Source organism: Lepidochelys kempii, chromosome 2 (assembly GCF_965140265.1).
Source record: "Lepidochelys kempii isolate rLepKem1 chromosome 2, rLepKem1.hap2, whole genome shotgun sequence".
In the NCBI taxonomy this organism is placed as follows: domain Eukaryota; kingdom Metazoa; phylum Chordata; order Testudines; family Cheloniidae; genus Lepidochelys; species Lepidochelys kempii.
In genome coordinates this window covers 203716341-203739062 of record NC_133257.1, presented here as the reverse complement: position 1 = coordinate 203739062, position 22722 = coordinate 203716341, and the positions used below count along the sequence as shown (strand labels likewise).

The 22722-nt window shown below is 41.1% G+C and overlaps 1 long non-coding RNA gene across 1 annotated transcript in view; it reads right to left on the bottom strand.

Moving 5' to 3' along the window:
• Positions 1-1247: 1247 nt before the first annotated feature.
• LOC140907476 (uncharacterized) overlaps positions 1248-22722 on the bottom strand; it is a 100901-nt gene continuing 79426 nt past the window's right edge. The window contains exon 3 of the long non-coding RNA XR_012157505.1: positions 1248-1705. This is a non-coding gene — a long non-coding RNA (uncharacterized lncRNA). The remainder of the gene's footprint in view (positions 1706-22722) is intronic.

The following is a 22722-nucleotide window of genomic DNA, read 5'->3' as shown; positions in this document are numbered from 1 at the left end:
CAACTAAGTCACTCAAAAGGGAAAACGTTTTATTTAAAAAAACCCTCTTCTTTCTTTACACCGCTGGACAGCATCTTGTGTTACCTCTCTTGCGTGAACTCTCTTGCCTGGCCTTGACCTATCATATCATTATAATAATGTTGTCCCTAGATAACCATTAAAGACCATCTACCAAAGTATTTTTTAAAATAGCTTTCCCCCATCATAATCTTTTTTTTTAAATATTACTTTCTTCGTTGCATACTCCAGATAACACCCTGCATTGTAAGAGTGACTGATCCAATCCACCTCTCTGTGAATGGACTCAAGCACAGTAATTTGAGAGGCTGCATTCGTAAGCTGCAGGCCCAAAAATGCATATACAAAGTTAGCATCTTTCTCAATGATTTACTGAAAGCAGCAGCTCGTTTTAATAAAACCATCCCAAAACATAAAATTGATTGAGCCAACTGCTGTGCAGGGCATACACAACAGCTGATCAAAATCATTCAAGATTTTTATTCCTACAGAATCTCTCCAGAGCATGTAGAGGTTTTGTGGGTTTTTTCCCACAACACCTTATCACTTCAATTCTGATTCAGAATCACTTAGGCAAACAGGAAAATTAAGGGCCACTTATATCTGTGTGGTAAGGTTCATAACTGTAAATACAACCCAGAACAAAAATTTTTCCCACTCTGACAAAATGAAAACCAAATATATTTTGCATTCACGGTAGTATCCATAATACAAAATTTGATTCAACTCTCCAGTTTTTAGCTCAAAGGGATTTAGCATGGTAGGGCTAACTATATTCGGTAGGTCTCTCAGAAAAGTTATATCATATACAACATGGATTTTGCTAAGACACACAGTTTTATGAGGCAAAATTTCTACTGTGCAATTATTTTTAAGGAGATCACATTGTGCAAGTTAAAACATTTGGAAAAAAACTTTTTTAAAAAGCATAAACTTTGAAACTTTAGTTTTTTATATATAAATAGAATTGTAAAAAGAATTTATCTATTTCATTTAGACTCTCAAAAAAGTTCACCTTTTCAGAACATGCTGCATGAGGCTTTCGCTTTTCGTAAAGTAATTTTATGGTATGTGTGTCACAATGAAGGACAAAGATAAGCCAACTGTTTAGATTCCTTGCCTTTATGTTGTGGCTTTGATCACTAACAATGCTGTGTGAACAGCCAACAGAAGGCTGACATTTCATAAAATATGCAGTGATAAAAACTAATACCGTAGCATCTGGGAGCGATATATAAAATGCAGAAATACACCTAATAACTGTGATCTTAAATTACAAGTTACTAAAAGCTAAATAAGCAGCATAACTAAAAGAAACAGAAAGATTAAGACAGGATTTTTGTGCTTCTGTTCCTAAAAATAAACTTTAAAAATATTAATCCAAGCAATGTAATCCATAATTCTTAACACTTCTTCTGGTTCCCTTAAAAGCAGACTTCTAAGAAGAGAGCTCTTTTTTTGCTGTATTATTAGCTCTCAGCACAAGCTAAACACATTATAAAACCTTCTTTGTGCAGTATTATTAAGATTCTAATGCTTTGTGATGTCATTTTCTTTTAAAACTATAAACCACGTAAAATAGATAAAGCCTAGTCACTGACTTTTCACTGCTGTGGCCCTAGTTCAAATCCTGCCTTGACCGAAGTAAGTGTAAATCCTTCCAAACAGGTGCATACAGCAAATGTATCTAAGGGTACATATTACAGGAATGTTTACACTACATTATTTATATTTGGAACAAAGAATAGCATATAAGCAAATCAATGACTCTGAAAAGCAGACTGGATACAGTCCTGGTAAATAAATACATAAAGATGAGCTCTTACTGTGATGTTTTGGCTAAGATGCTAATGCAATTCTTAGATGCATAAGTATGGAAATACCAAGTAGGAGTAGGGAGGTGATATTACCTCTGTATATGGCTTTAATGAGACCACTACTGGAAAACGGTATCCCCATCTGGTGTCTACACTTCAAAAATTATGTTGATAAAGTGGAAAGGGTTCAGAAAAGAATGCCAGAATGATTAGAGATCTGGAAAACCTGCCTGTAGTAAGAGAGAGACTTAAAAAGCTCAATATATTTGGTTATTGAAGAGAAGTTTCAGAGGTGACTTGATCACACTGTACAAATAGCTGCAGGGGGGAAGTTTGATAGTATACAGCTCTTAAATCAAGCAGAAAAAGGCATACGGAAATCCAATGATGGAAGCTGAAGACAGGCAAATTGAGAAAAGAAATGAGACAATTTTAACAGTGTGGGTAATTAATCACTGGAACAACTTAGGTAGGGACATGGTGCATTCTCCATCACCTGAAGTTTTTAAATCAAAACTAGGTATCTTTCTAAAATATGTGTTATAACTCAAATGGAAGTTATGAGCTCGATGCAGAAATTACTGGATGAGATTCTTTAGCATGTATTGTGCAGGAGGTCAGACTAGATGATCATCAATGGTCCCTTCTAAGCTAAAATGTTAATGTAAAGATTAACTTGACCAAGGGTTCTTGCATGTTTATAGATCATCATCTTCCTCATTTGTGACTGTGAGGGTTACCTACCTTTCTCTTAAGTGCTACTCAACATCTTTGTAGTAACTAGAACAATTGCTTAAATGGAAAAGTAATATTAGAAAGTATTTTAGCTTTCTTTAACAGAATGCATCATCTGGAAACAAGGAGAAGAACCAGAACCTTATGATTCAATAGCTTTATTCAGACCATTGATTGTCCATAGACTATAGTCTGAGACATAGACTACTGGTCTAGTTCATAGAAAGCTAATAGGAATCTGAAACAATTAAAGCAAAGCATGTTAACCAAACAATGCCCTGAATCACCTGAGCATAATGTTGCAACAGCTTCTTATCTGCAATCAAAAACTGGATAGGATTTGTTTAGATGAAGTCTGAGACCTACATTAAACAGCAAAACAGCACAAAGACTTAAACTTGCCTAGTAATTAACACTAAATTCAATCTTTAGCATTAGGCTGTCATGCACTAATATCAAAACTATGTATCAGGTAAAAAAAGGATGGAAAATAAAATCCATATTTAGTGCCTGAAGAACTCTGAAGCATATTTTCTGTCTGAAAAATCCCATAACAACAGTTAAGTATGTGGGAGGCAATTGTCCTTGTGCTTATAATTAGTGTCTGAATTTAGGGATTTCACTGCTTAATGCACACCCACCCGCCTGTTATTCTTACTGTCGTTTTTTGTGTAACTTAATGGAGATAAATACTCTTTTCCCACCTCATATTTACATCAGTGCTATTTAATCTTTTTAAAACTGTTATAATAGGTTAAACAGCAGTCTCAAATCATTCTTCATCTCCCACTGGACAAAGAATGGCATTACAGGACTGAGAGTAGATGAAGGCATATTTACATTCACTGTGTTCTTAACTATAACATTTATGTAAATTATGATTTTACATTTGCAAATTCTCTAATTTTTGGTTTCACTGAATACTTTACTACTCTTTCATCATTAACTTTCTATGTATATTACAAGCTGTGAAAACTCCAATGGAAAATAAAGAAGCTGTCCAAGCACTGAAACAGTGCCTAAAAGCTAAATGCTTTCTGTAAAAGGAGTTATGCATCTACTTCTAAATTCTTCTTACTTCTCTGCGAACAGGAAGCTAGACTTAATCTGTGAACCTACTGCAGCTGTTCCTTCAGTTGGTCTCCTTCTGCACTTGGACCACATTTAGCATAAACAGGCATTTTAAAAACTTTTAAATAAAACTGCCTTTCATGGTTTTCTCTATAATTTTACATAGATCTTTACAATTTACTCCAACCCATTAATTACCACTGGCTTTATGAAATAAAAGGTAGTCCCTTTTGCATCTGTACATAACAAAACTCAATTTGCCTAACCACTGCCAAAATGTTTTGAAAGCATTGGGTTAATTATAGAATTGTATCCAAAGACCACAAACATAACAAATGGAAATTCCCAAATATAAAACTTCATTAGCTAACAGTTAAGACTGAAAAACAATACTCCAAAAAACACATGATTACACACATTAAGAAGTCTTCAACGTGGAAAACTATGGAAATCACCTGTTAAGAATAGGTTTCAGAGTAGCAGCCATGTTAGTCTGTATCCGCAAAAAGAAAAGGAGGACTTGTGGCACCTTAGAGACTAACAAATTTATTTGAGCATAAGCTTTCATGAGCTACAGCTCACTTCATCGGATGAAGCTCACGAAAGCTTATGCTCAAATAAATTTGTTAGTCTCTAAGGTGCCACAAGTCCTCCTTTTCTTTTTGCTGTTAAGAATAGGTATTCAACTCTGACACCTACCACCACACATACTTAATACAGATTGCAATTTTTTATGTGCACTTTCACTTTGATTCTGGAATGATGTCAGCTAGCAATATGTCCTTTGTTTATTTCATACCTAGGGCCTGACCCTGAAAACCCACTCTAGTGCATTTAAAATTTACCAGATGAGACTCCTACACTGTGAAATGTTATAGTGGGATGAAAAACTTTTTTGTTAAGCCTTCAAATGACATTTGCAAACTATGGTTTTAGACACGTGATAGCAACTGCTTTTTGTCACTGCCACAGCCTGGGACACATACAAGTCATCTCTATGGTGCTGATCCCTCTATATCTGGGCAACATTACATACAAATAGAAATGGTAGTAACCTCAAGCAAGTGGAATAAATCATAAGTTCAGTATACTAGTGTTGGTCGGCTTTATGAAGCAGATGGATAGCTGTTGAACTGTTTTTTTCCAAGGTATTGTTCAAGGTAAAGTAGAATGCAATACAACTGTCCAGCCGTGAAGTGCAAAGATACAGAACACTACAGGTAAGTCCACATTTGTACGACAGGGACACATTCTCCTAGACCACTGAAATGGAAGAAGAGGTTTCTGGCTACTGCTCCTTTGTGGACATCAATATGCAGAGATGAGCGTAAAAAGACACCAAGTTGTTGGATGAGCTTGACAAATCAAAAGCAGAGATCATCTATCAATGGTGAGATAACAGCTCCTCAAAATGTTTCTCCTGCCTAATATCATTTCTCTTTCCTGGATTAAGAAAGAGCCAGATATTTTCCATTGAAGTACCTATTTCCCTTAGACACTAGGACAGCAGAAATCTGCCTGTCTGTGCCTGATAATGAGCAGACAGGGTGGGGCATCATTAACATACTGATATGAAACATGGTTATCGTTAGGCAATCCCCCCCAGTGGCCCTACAAATATGATGAAGAAGAGAGTATATGATCAAGTTGTGGGATTCCACTACAGAGAAATCTCATAGCCCTGGTCTACACTATAGGGTTAGGTCAAATTTAGCCACATTAGGTCGATTTTAAAATGAATGCGGCTACACAACCAACCCCGTTCTGTCAACTTAAAGGGCTCTAAAAATAGACTTCTGTACTCCTCCCTGGTGAAGGGAGGATCGCTAAAATCGACCTTGCTGAGTCGAATTTGGGTTACTCCAGACGCAATTCGACAGTATTGGCCTCCGGGAGCTATCCCAGAGTGCTCCAGTGTGACTGCTCTGGACAGCACTTTGAATTTCAATGCACTAGCCAGGTACACAGGAAAAGCCCCAGGAACTTTTGAATTTCATCTCCTGTTTGGTCAGCGTGGGAGCTCAGCAGCACAGGTGACCATGCAGTCCTCCCAGAATCGCAAACAAGCTCCAGCATGGATCGAAAGGGAGACACTGGATCTGACTGCTGTATCAGGAGAAGAATCTGTACAGGCCGAACTCCAATCAGAAAGAAGAAATGCTAATATATATGCCAAAATCGCACAGGGCATGGTGGAGAGAGGCTACAACAAGGGACACACAGCAGTGCCGCTTGAAAGTTAAGGAGCTCAGGCAAGCCTGCCAAAAGACAAAGGAGGCAAAAGGTCATTCCAGGTCAGAGCCCCATACATGCCGCTTCTATGATCAGCTGCATGGCATTCTAGGGGGGGACCCTACCACTACCCCACCACTGTCCGTGGATACCTGCAAGGGGGGATTCTCACGCAACAGGGAGGAGGATTTTGTGGATGAGGAAGGAGAATGCGCAGCAGGCAAGCGGTGAATCCGTTATCTCCAGCAGCCAGGACCTTTTCATCACCCTGGAGCCAATACCCTCCCAAGGCGGGATCCCCAACCCTGAAGCCGGAGAAGGCAGCTCTGGTGAGTGCACATTTGTAATTACAGTACAGGGTTTAAAAGCAACAGTTTTTAATGTTTGATTTGCCCTGAAGAATTTTGATGCATTCACGGCCAGTACAGCAACTGGAAAAGTCTGTTAATGTGTCTGGGAATGGAGCGGGAATCCTCCAAGGACATCTCCATGAAGCTCTCCTGGAGGTACTCTGAAAGCCTTTGCAGAAGGTTTCTGGGGAGGGCTGCCTTATATTTTGTCCTCCACAGTAGGACACTTTACCACGCCAAACCAGGAGCAAGTAGTCTGGAATCATTGAAGCACAAAGCATGGCAGCAAATGGTGCTGGGTTTTTGTCGCATTCAAGCAACATTCGGTCTTTATCTTTCTGTGTTAGCCTCAGGAGCATATCATCATTCATGGTCACCTGGTTGAAATAGGGGAATTTTTGTAAGGGAACATTAAAAGGACTCCATTCATGCTGGGTTGTTTGCACTTGGCTAAAAGGGATCATCCTGGAAAATAGCCACGCAGTGGGGTGGGTGGAGGTGTTTGCTGCACATCCACTTGAAAACCGCAGCCTGTCCTTTTAAATGCGAATCCCAACTGGAATTGCTTGCTATGGGAAAGGATGGCACTGCAGTTTGAAACCATTCCCACGTTATGAAGGCGTAAGAAGCCAACCCCGCGTACCCTTTGGCTTACCATGGCTACCTGGAAACCGAATTCTGTTGCCCAGCCATTTGTGATGTGTCAGCATACAGGCAGGCGCTCGATATAAGGCAAAATGCGACCTTGTAACTAAAGCACATATGCTGTCTGCTGTGAATTGCTTGATTCACTGTGAAAGAGTTTCCCTTTCGTTCTCAAAAATGTATCTTAAATTTTACTCTCCCTTTTTTATCTCCCCCAGGTGCAAATGTTTCTATGCTCCCCCTATCATCTCCGTCCATGAGGTTATCGCAGATTAGAAGGCGAAAAAAAAACGCACTCGCAATGACATGTTTTCCGAGCTCATGCAGTCCTCCCACACTTATAGGGCACAGCTGAATACATGGAGGCATTCAGTAGCAGATGCCAGGAAAGCATTAAGTGAGTGCGAAGAGCAGAGGCAGGAGGCAATGCTGAGGCTAATGCTGGGGGAGCAAAGGGACGTGATGAAGCATCTGTTGGAGCTGCAGGAAAGCCAACAAGAGCACAGCCCCCCACTGCATCCATTGTTTAACTGCCTGCCCTCCTCCCCAGGTTCCATATCCTCCTCACCCAGACGCCCAAGAACGCGGGGGGGTGGGGGAGGGGCGCCTCCGGGCACCCAGCCACTCCACTCCAGAGCATGGCCCAAGCAACAGAAGGCTGTCATTCAAACCGTGTTGATTTATAGTGTGGCTACAATAAGCAATGTGGCCTTGTCCTTCCCTCCTTCCCCACCCCACCCAGGCTACCTTGTCAGTTATCTCACTTTTTTTTTTTAATTAATAAAGAAAGAATGCATGGTTTCAAAACAATAGTAACTTTATTTCCTCTGCCAGCTGTGAGCGAAGGGTGGAAGGTGGTTGGCTTACAGGGAATTAAAATCAGCAAAGAGGGTGGGGGTTTGCAGCAAGGAGAAAAACACACAACTGTCACACCGCAGACTGGCCAGTCATGAAACTGGTTTTCAAAGAGTCTCTGATGTGCAGTGCACCTAGCTGTGCTCCTCTAATCGCCCTGGTGTCTGGCTGCTCAAAAATCAGCCGTCAGGCGATTTGCCTTAACCTTCCACCCCACAATAAACGTCTCCCCCTTATTCTCACAGATATTATGGAGCACACAGCAAGCAGCAATAACCATGGAAATGTTGTCTGTGCTGAGGTCTAACCTAGTCAGCAAACAGCGCCAGCAAGCTTTTAAACTTCCAAAGGCACATTCTACCACCATTCTGTACTTGCTCAGCCTATAGTTGAACTGCTCCTTACTACTGTCCAGGCTGCCTGTGTACAGCTTCATGAGCCATGGGAGCAAGGGGTAGGCTGGGTCCCCAAGGAAAACTATTGGCATTTCAACATCCCCAACGGTAATTTTCTGGTCTGGGAAATAAGTCCCTTCTTGCAACTGCTCAAACAGCCCTGAGTTCCTAAAGATGCAAGCGTCATGCACCTTTCCTGGCCATCCCACACTGATGTCTGTGAAATGTCCCTTGTGAGCCACCAGTGCTTGCAGCACCATTGAGAAATACCCCTTGCGGTTTACGTACCGGTTAGCCAGGTGGTCTGGTGCCAAGATAGGAATATGCGTTCCATCTATCGTCCCACCATAGTTAGGGAACCCCATTGCAGCAAAGCCATCCAGTATGACCTGCACATTTCCCAAACTCACTACTCTTGATAGCAAAAAGTCAGTGATTGCATTGGCTATGTGGATCACAGCAGTCCCCACAGTAGTCTTGCCCACTCCAAATTGATTCCCAACTGACCAGTAGCAGTCAGGCATTGCAAGCTTCCACAGAGCTATCGCCACTCGCTTCTCAACTGTCAGGGCAGCTCTCATCTTGGTATTCCTGTGCGTCAGGATGGGGGAAAGCAACTCACAAAGTTCAAGGAAAGTGGCCTTACGCATGCAAAAGTTTTGCGGCCACTGTGAATCATCCCATACCTGGAATACTAAGCGGTCCCACCAGTCTGTGCTTGTTTGCCGGGCCCAGAATCGGCGTTCCACTGTATCAACCAGCCCCACTGCCGCCATGATGTCCCAATTGCCACAGCCCATGTTTTCAGAAACATCAGTGTCCATATCCTCATCACAATTGTCCTCGTGCTGGCATCTCTTAGCCCAGTTCTGCACATATTCCAAAATAATGCATGAGGTGTTTACAATGCTCACAACAGCAGCAGTGAGCAGCAGTGAGCTGAGCAGGCTCCATGCTTGCCATGGTATGGCGTCTGCATGGGTAACCCAGGAAAAAAGGCGCAAAACGATTGTCTGCCGTTGCTTTCACGGAGGGAGGGAAGCAGGGGCGACTGACAACACGTACCCAAAACCACCCTCGACGATGTTTTTGCCCCATCAGGCATTGGAAGCTTAACCCAGAATTCTAATGGGCAGCAGAGACTGCGGCAACTGTGGGATAGCTACCCACATTGCACTGCTCCATAAGTTGATCCTAGCCACAGGTATTGAGGAAGCACTCCGCCGACTTAATGCACTTAGTGGGGCATACACAATCAACTGTATAAAATCGATTTCTAAAAATCGACTTCTATAAAATCGACCTAATTTCATAGTGTAGACATACCCTTAATGGAGCTGCCCACCAAAACTCTGGGATCTAATCATAGGAAAAAGTAAAGTCATTTTAATGTGACTCCTTCTGGATCCTATAGATGAAAATCTAGAAGTGTAACACTCTGGATCCCACCACTAATCCTCAGGTTAAAATTGCCTACAGCAATTTTTAAAAAGGATATAAGCTCTTCTGTTAACCATTCCAATATAGAATTTGTCTGGACAAGATAATAAAGGGAAGCAATAAACAATTACCATAAGAATTTAGAAAGTAGATCACCAATCAAGGATTAATTCCCACTTCAAAAGGTCCTTAATAACAACCAGGCAAAGCCAGTAATATCTTTCTTCATATAAATCAGCGCTATTATATAATTGCATGTTTAATTAGAAGAAAAAATGAAATGACAATTATTCCTTTAACGTAACCAATATAATCCTGAAAAACCCAAGTAACAGAAGGATAACCTGCTCAAAGAAAGCATATATTCTAAATTAATTTCCTCGAAAAACAAACAAGTTGATGTGAATCTTCAAACCTTCCCACCAGCCTTCTTCCTCTATTAATCATATAATTAAAATACTTCTAAGAACAAAGCATATGAACTGGTCCATGCACTAGTGTGTGCATGTGCATACAGATTTTCTTCTTCTGCTTTGCCAGAGAAAACTGAGTAACATTTTCCCTATGTTTTAGACCCTGTAGCTCTATGTTGCTGAAACGTGCACGAAAGCACTAAGACAACAACAACAACAGAGAGACTACATTTGTCAAAATCCCCCTTCTGCACAATCAAGAGGGCCAGTGTGTACAGCATTACCTATAAAGCAAAAACATTGCAATGCCTGGAGTGAGTCAGAGTTTAAGGCCAGAAGGGATCACTAGATCATCTAATCTGACCTCCTGTATATCACAGGATACCACTAATATCAGACAACAACTGCACACTAGACCCAAAGGAAAGTCTGAAATACCCCACCACCTGCTTGCTGAATGAGCCAGTAAGCTGGAGCGTTACAAAGATGCAATTGATCACAAATATGTTTTACAGAATGGGGAAAAAAGGGATTTAGGTATATAAAATGGAATAAAGGTAATAAGTGGGAAAAAATATAAAAAAATTAAAATATTTTAAGTATGCTTAACCGCTAATTAAGGAATTAACTAAATTAATGAACAAAGCAAAAACACAATTTGCATTTTTTCTAAAATTCTGAAAAATATTATTTTGATTGAGGATGCATGTAATTTACATATCTAGGATAGCCACACACAAGATATAACCTGAAACAGTCAACTTATATCCAATCATTCATGTATCATTACACTCCATTAATCAAAATGCATTTAATCAATGGCATGATAGTCAATGTATAATTATTGTACTATTTACTCCAGCTTCTGGTCACTATTCATTTGGTGTAAGGGTTTCTGTTAAAATCTGCCCTTTCTTTGACCCAATACATGATCACAGGAAGCTAGATGAATTCACAACTGAAACATTTCACCTGTTACCCCTACTATTGACAGAGCTTACAATTGTAAGTGCCTTTTAAAGTTTAACGGTAAAACCAAACTAGACATACTCTACACTAATACAACTTGATTTAAAAAATAAAAGCAAAACAATATAAGAGCTGCTTTTCATTTACAGTATTAACAATTATTAAATATTTATATTATTGAGAAATCTCACAAATTAAGATTTATTAAATAATTAATGCTTAATTACTTTCCTGAATCAAAGCCTAAATGAGCAAACAGAAAACAATATGTAATTTGTGCTTTCAGAAGGTATGTGTATAAAATCTCTCCACTCTGGTCACTTCCAAAACAGGGAGAAAATACAAGAGCTCTCGAAAGGTCACTAAACCCACCTTACTATTGGGTATTGACTGAGTTTGCAGAAGCCCTCACCCCCCACCCCCGCCGCCTCACCTTTAGGATACAAGTAAAAAATTATGAAAAATGTAAGTTGTGTACCCAAATCTGTACTGAAAGTAAAGTAGGGATCTCCTCATTATTTTCATCTCTATGGTTCTTTCAATAAAAGAAAATCTCTCCCCAAAACACATGAAATAGATCCCTACTCCTGGAATATTTTACAAAACCCCTCCAAAATAAAACAAACAATCTCATGTTAAGGAGGATTTGGCCACTTATCCTAGAAACAGGCCCTGTACCATTCAAAGGGAAAGACTAGATTCATGACCCAAGACAGCGTTAAAGCAATAATACCTTGTAAAAATACAGAATTCCATGTACCTACTGAAGAGCTGAAAATGGATGGGTGTAGGCAGGCCCATTACTAAAGGCCTCCTGCCCTCTCGGCTTAAGAGGAGAAGCCACTGAACCCAGGCATCAACTAATCATGGGAGGAAACAAATGAGGGGAGGAGGGCGAAACCAGGATGCCAGTGAGGGTCAAAGGTATAAAATCAGTGATCCACAGGGGGAAACCAAGCAGAGAACCCCGAACAGAAACTACTGGCTCCTCAAAGGTGTCAGAGAAGCAGTGGACACCTCCCACATGAACTATGCCTGGAGATGTGACCTTAGGAGGGATCAGAAATAGGCGCCACAGTCACAGATCACAGAATTCCATGCGATTGCTCTGAAAATTCCTTGCAAAGCAATAGATGTGAAACGTGCTACAGATGCCAATAACGCTCTGAATGTGCTTTAATATGATCTTAAAGTGGCACAGCATACCTCTCGAATCCTATGATTCTATGCCAAGGCATAACTAACAAAGGCAGTCCGTCAAACACTTCTTCTCACTCAAGCTTGACCATTTTTACCACAATCTAATGGAATTTACCACTACACTTATTCAAAAAGGTCTTGCTAGAATGGACATTGGGGAATGGGTAAAATGTTGCCAGGGTAATTGATGTTGATAGTATTTTAACACCCCCTCTGAAAAGACACTTGCAGGATTCTGCAGAACCAATTTATTCTAATGAAACTTAGTTTACAGTGAATCAGTCACTGGAGATCACTCACTGTGACGTGCAACAAATCTTAAACTTCATCTCAACTGGCTCAAAATAAAATTTAATTAGCTTCAGGTAGACCAAATCAATACCTAGGGACATTTGGGGTTTCAATTAAAATGATCCCAGTGAAAAACTGGTCAGAAATTATCCTGAACTTCAACATGTTAATGAGAATCTGAGATTGAATGAATTCAGATTCAAAGAGCATTACCTACATTGGGAAGGTAGAATGTTAAACCATTTGTGTGTGCACGGGGGCAGGGACTTCAGCCTTATGCACATCAATCACCACCTCTGTCTTATTAGATGTTACTAGATCACAGGCCCTGGTTCTCTTCAATCACCCTGATATCTGCTGGGAGAGCAATACAGCGGTGCACAGACAATCCAGGAAGTTTTTGGAAAGTGTAGGGAACAATTTCGTGGTGCAAGTGCTGGAGGAACCAAGTAGGGGCAGAGCTCTTCTTGACCTGCTGCTCACAAACTGGGAAGAATTAGTAGGGGAAGCAAAAATGGATGGGAACCTCGGAGGCAGTGACCATGAGATGGTCGAGTTCAGGATCCTAACACAAGGAAGAAAGGAGAGCAGCAGAATACGGACCCTGGACTTCAGAAAAGGAGACTGACTCCCTCAGGGAACTGATGGGCAGGATCCTCTAGGAGAACAACATGAGGGGGAAAGGAGTTCAGGAGAGCTGACTGTTTTTTGAAGAATCCTGATTGAGGTTACAGGGACAAACCATCCCAATGTGTAGAAAGAACAGTAAATATGGCAGGCGACCAGCTTGGCTTAACAGTGAAATCCTTGCTGAGCTTAAACACAAAAATGAAGCTTCCAAGAAGTGGAAGATTGGACAAATGACCAGCGAGGAGTATAAAAATATTGTTCAGGCATGCAGGAGTGAAATCAGGAAGGCCAAATCACACTTCGAGTTGCAGCTAGCAAAAGATGTTAAGAGTAACAAGAAGGGTTTCTTCAGGTATGTTAGCAACAAGAAGAAAATCAAGGAAAGTGTGGGCCCCTTAATGAATGAGGGAGGTAACCTACTGACAGAGGATGTGGAAAAAGCTAATGTACTCAATGCTTTTTTTGCCTCTGTCTTCACTAACAAGGTCAGCTCCCAGACTGCTGCACTGGGCAGCACAGCATCGGGAGAAGGTGACCAGCCCTCTGTGGAGGGAGAAGTGGTTCGGGACTATTTAGAAAAGCTGGACGAGCACAAGTCCACGGGGCTGGATGAAGATGTGCTAAAGAAGTTGGCAGATGTGATTGCAGAGCCATTGGCCATTATCTTTGAAAACTCATGGCGATCAGGGGAGGTTCTGGATGACTGGAAAAGGACTAATGTACCGCCCATCTTTTAAAAAGGGAAGGAGGATGATCCTGGGAACTACAGGCCAGTCAGCCTCACCTCAGTCCCCGGAAAAATCATGGAGCAGGTCCTCAAGGAATCAATTCTGATGCACTTAGAGGAGAGGAATGTGATCAGGAACAATCAGGACGGATTCACCAAGGGCAAGTCATGCCTGACTAATCTAATTGCCTTCTGTGACGAGATAACTGGCTCTGTGGATGAGGGAAAAGCAGTGGATGTGTTATTCCTTGACTTTAGCAAAGCTTTTGACACTGTCTCCCACAGTATTCTTGCCAGCAAGTTAAAGTAGTATGGGCTGGATGAATGGACTATAAGGTGGATAGAAAGCGGACTAGATTGTCGGGCTCAACGGGTAGTGATCAATGGCTCCATGTCTAGTTGGCAGCTGGTATCTAGCACAGTGCCCCAAGGGTCGGTCCTCGGGCCGGTTTTGTTCAATATCTTCATTAATGATCTGCTGGATGGCGTGGATTGCACCCTCAGTAAGTTTGCAGATGACACTAAACTGGGAGGAGAGGTAGATATGCTGGAGGGTAGGGATAGGATACAGAGGGACCTAGACAAATTGGAGGATTGGGCCAAAAGAAATCTGATGAGGTTCAACAAGGACAAGTGCAGAGTCCTGCACTTAGGACGGAAGAATCCCATGCACCATTACAGACTAAGGACCGAATGGCTCGACAGCAGTTCTGCAGAAAAGGACCTAGGGGATACAGTGGACGAGAAGCTGGATATGAGTCAACAGTGTGCCCTTGTTGCCAAGAAGGCCAATGGCATTTTGGGATGTATAAGTAGGGGCACTGCCAGCAGATCGAGGGACATGATCATTCCCCTCTATTCGGCATTGGTGAGGCCTCATCTGGAGTACTGTGTCCAGTTTTGGGCCCCACACTACAAGAAGGATGTGAAAAAATTGGAAAGCATCCAGTGGAGGGCAACAAAAATGATTAAGGGACTGGAACACATGACTTATGAGGAGAGCCTGAGGGAACTGGGATTGTTTAGTCTGTGGAAGAGAAGAATGAGGGGGGATTTGATAGCTGCTTTCAACTGAAAGGGGATTCCAAAGAGGATGGATCTAGACTGTTCTCAGTGGTAGCAGATGACACAACGAAGAGTAATGCTCTCAAGTTGCAGTGGGGAAGGTTTAGGTTGGATATTAAGAAAAACTTTTTCACTAAGAGGGTGGTGAAGCACTGGAATGCGTTACCTAGGGAGGTGGTGGAATCTCCTTCCTTTGAGGTTTTTAAGATCAGGCTTAAAGGCTTTAAGATCAGACAAAGCCCTGGCTGGGATGATTTAGTTGGGGATTGGTCCTGCGTTGAGCAGGGGTTTGGACTAGATGACCTCCTGAGGTCCCTTCCAACCCTGATATTCTACGATTTATCCAGATTTAACTTCAATCAGCTGCCTTCCAGCCAATTGTATGTTTGAACCAAGCAGAGGGAAAGCTGAAAGATGTGGCTATTTGCACTGGAGGTAAAGGAGATCTAGAGTTGTATTTGGCTTGCATATGGCAGGCATTTGAAATTATAGAGTTTATGCCACCTCAAAGGCAAACATGCTGCTTCTGGTGAAGTGATTTAACAACTACTGAAAGAAAGTTATAGAAGTAACTAGTCTTGATGTGAGTGTGTGTGTATGGAATCTGTTGTAACAATTTCACTGCTGTGCAATGCAGCTCAATCCTGCATCTCTTCCTCTCTCCTTCCCTAAAGCTGAAAATCCTGTGGGTGTTGCTAAGACAGGGAGTCTGGCTTAATGGACTTCTCTCTCTGACTCACCCTTGCAATGGAGCTATCAATCAAGTAGAAGAACTAAGGCTTGGTCTGCACTACCAACTTGTGTCAGTATAACAACATCGCTCAGGGGTATGGATTCAGTGATGTAGTTATGATGACGTAACCCCTAGCGTAGATAGCGCTATATCAATGGGAGGGGTTCTCAGATCAACATAGCTACTGCATCTTTGTGAGGTGGACTACCTATGCTGATGGTGCACCATATGGGTAATTTAGTTGCTCCACGAGCCACAGATTATCTAAGTAGACACACTATTTGTAATACTATTGGTGTCCTCAAACAGTGCTGTTACAGATTGGCATACAAGGGGTTTATTAGAACATATATGATGTCAGAACTTTGTTAAATCTGTGTTAATTACAGTGCAGTTCTATATAGAAACTGTGGCACTTGCAAGTGAATCTGCCTGACAAGTCATCTTTAAGAAACAGTCTGTAATATAACCATGCAACCAAATCCAGGATGCAAAAACAGGAGAATCCACTCTTACTCTGGGAATTTACATCAGATTTTTGAAGTCATAGTAGATAAAGGTAAAGTTACACAGTATATTCATTTCCTTATATATAAACTTAGTAAATTAAATATTTGATCAGTTTCATTATTATCTGATTTAAATAAACAGCCTGATTACCCAACACATTAGTAAATTTAAAGTTCCACCCTGACTTGATAAATGCTAGAAACTGATTAAAAACTTAAGTAGTCTATTTTTGGACTGAATAAAAAAAATAATTTATTTGCATTTAAATTTTATTTTGTATCTTAGGAGAAATTCTTGGTTTAAAATATAGGTTCAACAAAAAAGAATAGGTAAATCCTGTGAAATATGCATAATTACTTTTCCACCAAAGAATGATTAATGTAATTTAATCCAAGGATTGGGAAAAAAAAAATCTACAGAATACCAAAGCCTCTATTGTCAAGCTTTTCCACCAAAGTGAAGTACAATACATGGATGTGTCATTTAGTACAATGCTAGGAATGGTCTGTATATTAGGGTTCCTAAAACCTCAGTCCCCATATTCTCTCCTAAATTAATATTTATTACATCCTCTAAATACATTTTTAATGGACCTGTAAGTGGAGAAGTAGCAAGGGACAGAAGAGATTGACCCCTTGGCAAAGAAAAAGGAAGCAAGTGCATTTTAGTAGTCTATTTTAATCATGCAGACAATTTCATTTTTCTTTCTTACCTGCTCATTTTTACTTAGCAGTCAAAATAAACCAATAAATATATGGATTATATACAAATTATGTTATTGCATGAGTAATCTTGAAACACCAGGGAAGTTCCAAAAGATTGGAAGAGAGCTAATGTTGTGCCAATATTTAAAATGGGTAAGTGAGATGACCCAGGTATTTATAGGTCTGTCAGTCTGACATCAGTCCCAGGCAAAATAATAGAGCGGTAATATAATTAATGCCAATCAACATGGGTTTATGGAAAATAGATGATGTTGAACTAACTTGATATTTTATTGATAAGATTGCAAGTTTGATTGATAAAGGTAATAGTGTTGATGTAAGGCATTTGACTTGGTACCGCATAACATTGCGACTCAAAAACTACAAAGGTATAAAGTTAACATGGTGCTCATTAAATAGAGTAAAAGCTGGCTAACTGATAGGTCTCAAAAAGTAATTGTAAATGGGGAATCATCCTCAAGCAGGTGTGTTTCTCGTAGGGTCCTGGAAAAAAAACAAAACAAAGTCATCACTGATAAAGTTTGCAACTGACACAAAAACTGGGACAGTGGTAAAAATGAAGAGGACAGGTCACTGATTCAAAGCAATCTGGATCACTTGGTAAACTGGGCATATGCAAATAAAGTGTGTTTTAATATGGTTATATGTAAATGTTCACATCTAGAAACAAAGAATGCAGGCCATAGTTACAGGATGGGGGATTCTATCTTGGGAAAAAGTGTCTCTTTGAAAAAAGATTTGGGGAGTCTAAGTGGATAATCAGCTGAACATGAGCTTCCATTGCAACATACTGGCAAAAAGAGTTATGCGATCCTCAGATGCATAAGCAGGGGAAGTAGAGAAGTTATTTTATTTCTGTATTTGGCGCTGGTGTGATAGCTGCTGGAATGCTGTGTCCAATTCTGGTATCCACAATTCACGAAGGACGTTGATAAAGCAGAGGATTCAGAGAAGAGCCATAAGAATGATGAAGCCATTAGAAAACATGCCTTATAATGATAAGACTTACAGAGCTCAATCTATTTAATTTAACAAAGAGAAGGTTAAGGGGTGCCTTGATTACAGACTATAAGTGCCTATATGGAGAACACACATCTAATCATGGGATCTTCAATCTAGCAGAGAAAGGTATAGATCAGAGGTGGGCAAACTACAGCCTGAGGGCCCATCCTGCCTGGCTCTTGAGCTCCCGGCCAGGGAGGCTAGCACCAAGCCCCTCCTCTGCTTTCTCCCCTCCCCTGCAGCCTCAGCTCGCCATGCCACCAGCACTCTGGGCGGTGGGGCTGCAAGCTCCTGCCGAGCAGCATGGCAGGCTCCAGCCAGGCGGCGCAGCTGCCAGACATGCTGCTCTGAGCAGCATGGTAAGGGGGCAGGGAGCGGGGGAGTTGGATAAAGGGCAGGGGGTCCCTGTGGGCAGTCAGTGGACAGGGAGCAGGGGCAGTTGGATGGGGCAGAGATTCGGGGAGGGGATGGTCAGGGGATGAGGAGCAGGGGGGCTTGGATAGGCGTGGGAGTCCAAGGGGGCCTGTCAGAGGGGCAGGGCAACCAGGAGACAAGGAGCAGGGGCAGTTGGATAGGGGGTGGAGTTCCAGGGCGGGGGTTGTCAGGGGACAAGGAGCAGAAGGGATTGGATGGGTGGGTGGTTCTGAGGGGGGAAGTCAGGGTGCGGAAAGTGGGAGGTGGCAGATAGCGGGTGGAGGTCAGGCTGTTTTGGGAGGCTCAGGCTGTTTGGGGAGGCACAGCCTTCCCTACCCGGCCCTCCATACAGTTTTGGAACCCTGATGTGGCCCTCAGGCCAAAAAGTTTGCCCACCCCGGTATAGATCCAATGGCTGGAAGTTGGAGCTAGACAAATTCAGCCTGGAAATAAGGCATACATATTTAGCAGTGTGAGTAATTAACTATTTGAACAATTTACTAAGGGTCATAATGGATTCTCCATCAGTGACTACTTTTAAATCAAGAATAAAAATATACACCTCTACCCCAATATAACGCCACCCAATATAACACGAATTCGGATATAACGCAGTAAAGCAGCGCTCCGGGCGGGGGGGGGGGACGCTGCGCGGTCCGATGGATCAAAGCAAGTTCAATATAACGCGGTTTCACCTATAACATGGTAAGATTTTTGGGTTCCTGAAGACAGTGTTATATCAGGGTAGAGGTGTACTCTACGAATTATATAGGGAAAGTTCTACTGACTGTTATACAGGTCAGACTAGATGATCACAATGGTCCCTTCTGCCCTTGGAATCTATGAAGTAAAGTCAGGAGGCAGAACACTGGTAAGAGAAGGAGCCCTGGAAGAGCTTAATCCAGAACTTCAATTTGTAATAACTTTACAGCACACACGCTAAGAAGTTTGCTCCTGGCTTAGGTACGCCACTGAATAAACACGATGGACCTATTTCTTGAACAGAAGATATATGCAGGTTACATAGAGAACACTTTTCACCACCTGTTCCTTAAAGCTAGAGCCAAACTAGTAGAGATGACTTTTTCCAGTGGTACATTGGGAGAAGAGAGATTCATAACACTATCACCCTACTAAATCTGGCTTACCTGAAATTTAAGGGAAGGGAGAGGCCAACCTTGTGGAAATCCTTGGCATTCAGAGTTCCCAGTACCGTTCATTAACTTGTAAATTACAGCTGATTTATATTTACACTGAAAAAATTTGAGTTTTTAAAAAAAGTTTTTCTACTGATTTTCAACTACAATTTTCACTTATTTCTGAAACGATCACGTGCGCTTTAAATAGTTGGCTGGTACAGAAGCATTTGACCATTCAGCATTTTTTCTAAGTTTTAAGAGCAAGTCATCCCCAAATTGATACTATAACCTAAACTCACTGCAATTTTTAACTCGAGAATTACAATTTCATTTTCAAATTTCAGGCACTTGGTTGTGATGAGAAATGCTATTGAAATAATCAAATGCAAGTGATAGGAATATATGACATTATTAAAATCACATACCTACACATACATGCAGGGGGAAACACCAAACCACAAGTCTTCACTTCTTAAATCTCTTTTTGATAGTTCCAAAATTCAGGCACACATCCAGAAAAACTTTCTGCTCTATGTCTGGTCAGTAAAGAAATTGAGGTTAACCTTTAATTTTTAATGTCACCTGCAGCCAGTGACTGCTTTTTCTAATGCAAGTGACAGATAAACAGAAAAACACTCCCAAGATGATACACAAAGCACCACACACCATAAGTGCATTTTTATTTTTATACCAACTCAATTTCTCAAATGGATAACCAATGTTCCTACTAATTTACATTAGGAATTGAGTGAGGCATGAAAAATGTTCTGATGCATAGGCTCTATTTCTTTAATTTACTGTATAGTGTGCTTCTATTGCAACTGTGGCTACACAAAATATATTTAAAGAATGCACAAATACACACAAAATATTACAGGGAATGCTGTGCCTCTGACCGCTGCTGGAAATGTACTCTACTTACTGATAGGCCTTGCACTTTGCTCAAGGGAGCCCCATGACTCCTCTACTCTGAGACTGAGTCCTGGGCTTCGGCACCTCTGTTTCTCACTGTGACCCCTTCAGCAGGTCTAAATGAGCCCAGAGCACACTGAAGATTTAGGCCAGATCTACAATACAAAGTTTTGTCACCATACGTATGTCAGTAAGAGGTGTGAAAAAAATCTCACTTCCTCGCCGACACAGCTATGCTGGCAAAAACCCCAGTGTAGAATCATAGAATATCAGGGTTGGAAGGGACCTCAGCAGGTCATCTAGTCCAACCCCCTGCTCAAAGCAGGACCAATCCCCAATTTTTGCCCCAGATCCCTAAATGGCCCTCTCAAGGATTGAACTCAGCTATGCAGACAGAAGAGCGGTTCTGTTGGCATAGCTAATGTTGTTCAGGGAGGTGGTGGGAGTATGTCAGTAAAATTCCTTCTCTTGGCATACACTGTATCTATACTTAGGGACTCCACCAGCATAGCTATATCAGTATCAACAGAGCCTGTATAATGTAGACAAGACCTTATTCTCTTGGGAGCTATGCAATCAGCCAATGTTTGCAGCAATACACAAAAGCCTATTAGTCATCAGCAATACAGTGATCAGAGACATTGGATTAAAATAGTAAAGAAAAGCCCAACGCAACTCACCCATAATCTGTCAGTTTTCCTTTAACTCAGTTAGGAGGGTCCCTCTTTGTACTGTCCTGAAAGATAGACTTTTGGTCTGCAGCTAGCCTCCCTAACCCTGGCCAATAGATCTCAGATTGGAATTCCCCCTCCTCGGCCAGGAGAGCAAGTATTTTATAAAAGCTCCGTAACACCTGTGTCCTTTGAAAAGGATGACTGGGTTTTGAAACAGTTACCCTGTTTTCACATGTACTCCCCTCCTTTCCCCAGCCCAGTTCAGGTAGGGAGATGGTTATGGTCACATAGGTAATAACCCATCCATATTTCAAGAAGTTCCCGTGGCCAGTTCTCCTTAGTGTTAATGAGTGTCATTTATCTGCATTGTATTTCTATAGTAACTTTACTCTCGTGTTGACAATTCTTGATAGACACATCTGGTTTGGTATGAATGAACTATGTGACCCCCGCCTAGTCCACTCAACACTTATTCCCCTGTACCGAGGGAGTGTCTCTGGAAAGATGATAATTCCTTGAAAGTAAATAGCAATAAAACAACGTCAGTGCCCAAAGCATTCCACACACCTGTATATAAAATAAAACTAATAACAGTTACTGGTTTGAATGCAATGCAGGCCAGTAGTGCCCAAAAGGTGTTCCTATCAAAAAGCCCTTTGATGGCCTATAAACAGCATGAGCTGTTTTCCAGCAGACCAGTGGCAATATTCTAAATGAGCAGTGTTAGCACTTCAAATTTTCAATTGCCTTATATAACTCAAGGTGGGTGAGGTGATATCTTTTATTAGACCAACTTTTAAGCTCCTATAGAGCTCTTCTTCAGCTCTTCTCTTCTGACCTGGTTATTCCTAATCTAAGCAGAAGGAATATTGCAAATACTGAAGTAATATAATCTAGCTATTTAAGGTAAAACTGGGAAGTATCTAAAAGCAAACTTTGCATCATTACCAAATATTCCCTTGTCGGGAAGGTCAGAATAGGTTTGAATCAAATACTGAATCATCCTTCCATGTCATGAATGAGGCACATTTGTGAGAAACCATAGGGAAGTTTTCACTGATGCCTTCTATGTTCCAGCTGGTCTGTGGACTGCAGACTTTAATATTTAATGCTATCAACCCATCATATTTAAGAACTAAAATCAACTGTTTGGGAGCATTTATCATCTTAAATCTGACATTAAAGTGAGAAAAATCTGTTTATGCAATTAAGTACACAGTAAAGAGAGGCATGGAAGGAGGCATTTTAAAGGAGAGTGGACTTTAAGCTTTGGATAACTACTGGAAACATATCACAAATTAATAATCAATATGTTCATAGACGGCAGAAGTAGAACTGGGCACAGGAAACTCTACCATCAATAAAACCAAGCAAACTGAATAGACTCTTGAAAAAAATCACAACAAAATTATGTTGCTTATCATTGACAGGTGGTTCAACTATAAACAGGACAATCTATCTTTTTTTTAAATTGTATTCTCAGATCATTCAGCAGTCCAGAGAGACTACTGGGATATGACCCATTCATCAGAATAACCAGGCAGCTAGATTAAATTTTCTGACATGAAATCTCTGAGGTCAATCTTGTTTCTAGGTAAATTCAAAAGATGCAACTGGGAAAAAAAACTAGACAAATTACTAAACTTCTTTAATTGTGAATTTGACCAATCACATGGAGAAATTATAGATTACTGTAGTGATTTCCATATAGTGATGGACTCAAAGAGCTCAGTCTATTTACGTTAACAAAGAGACAGTTA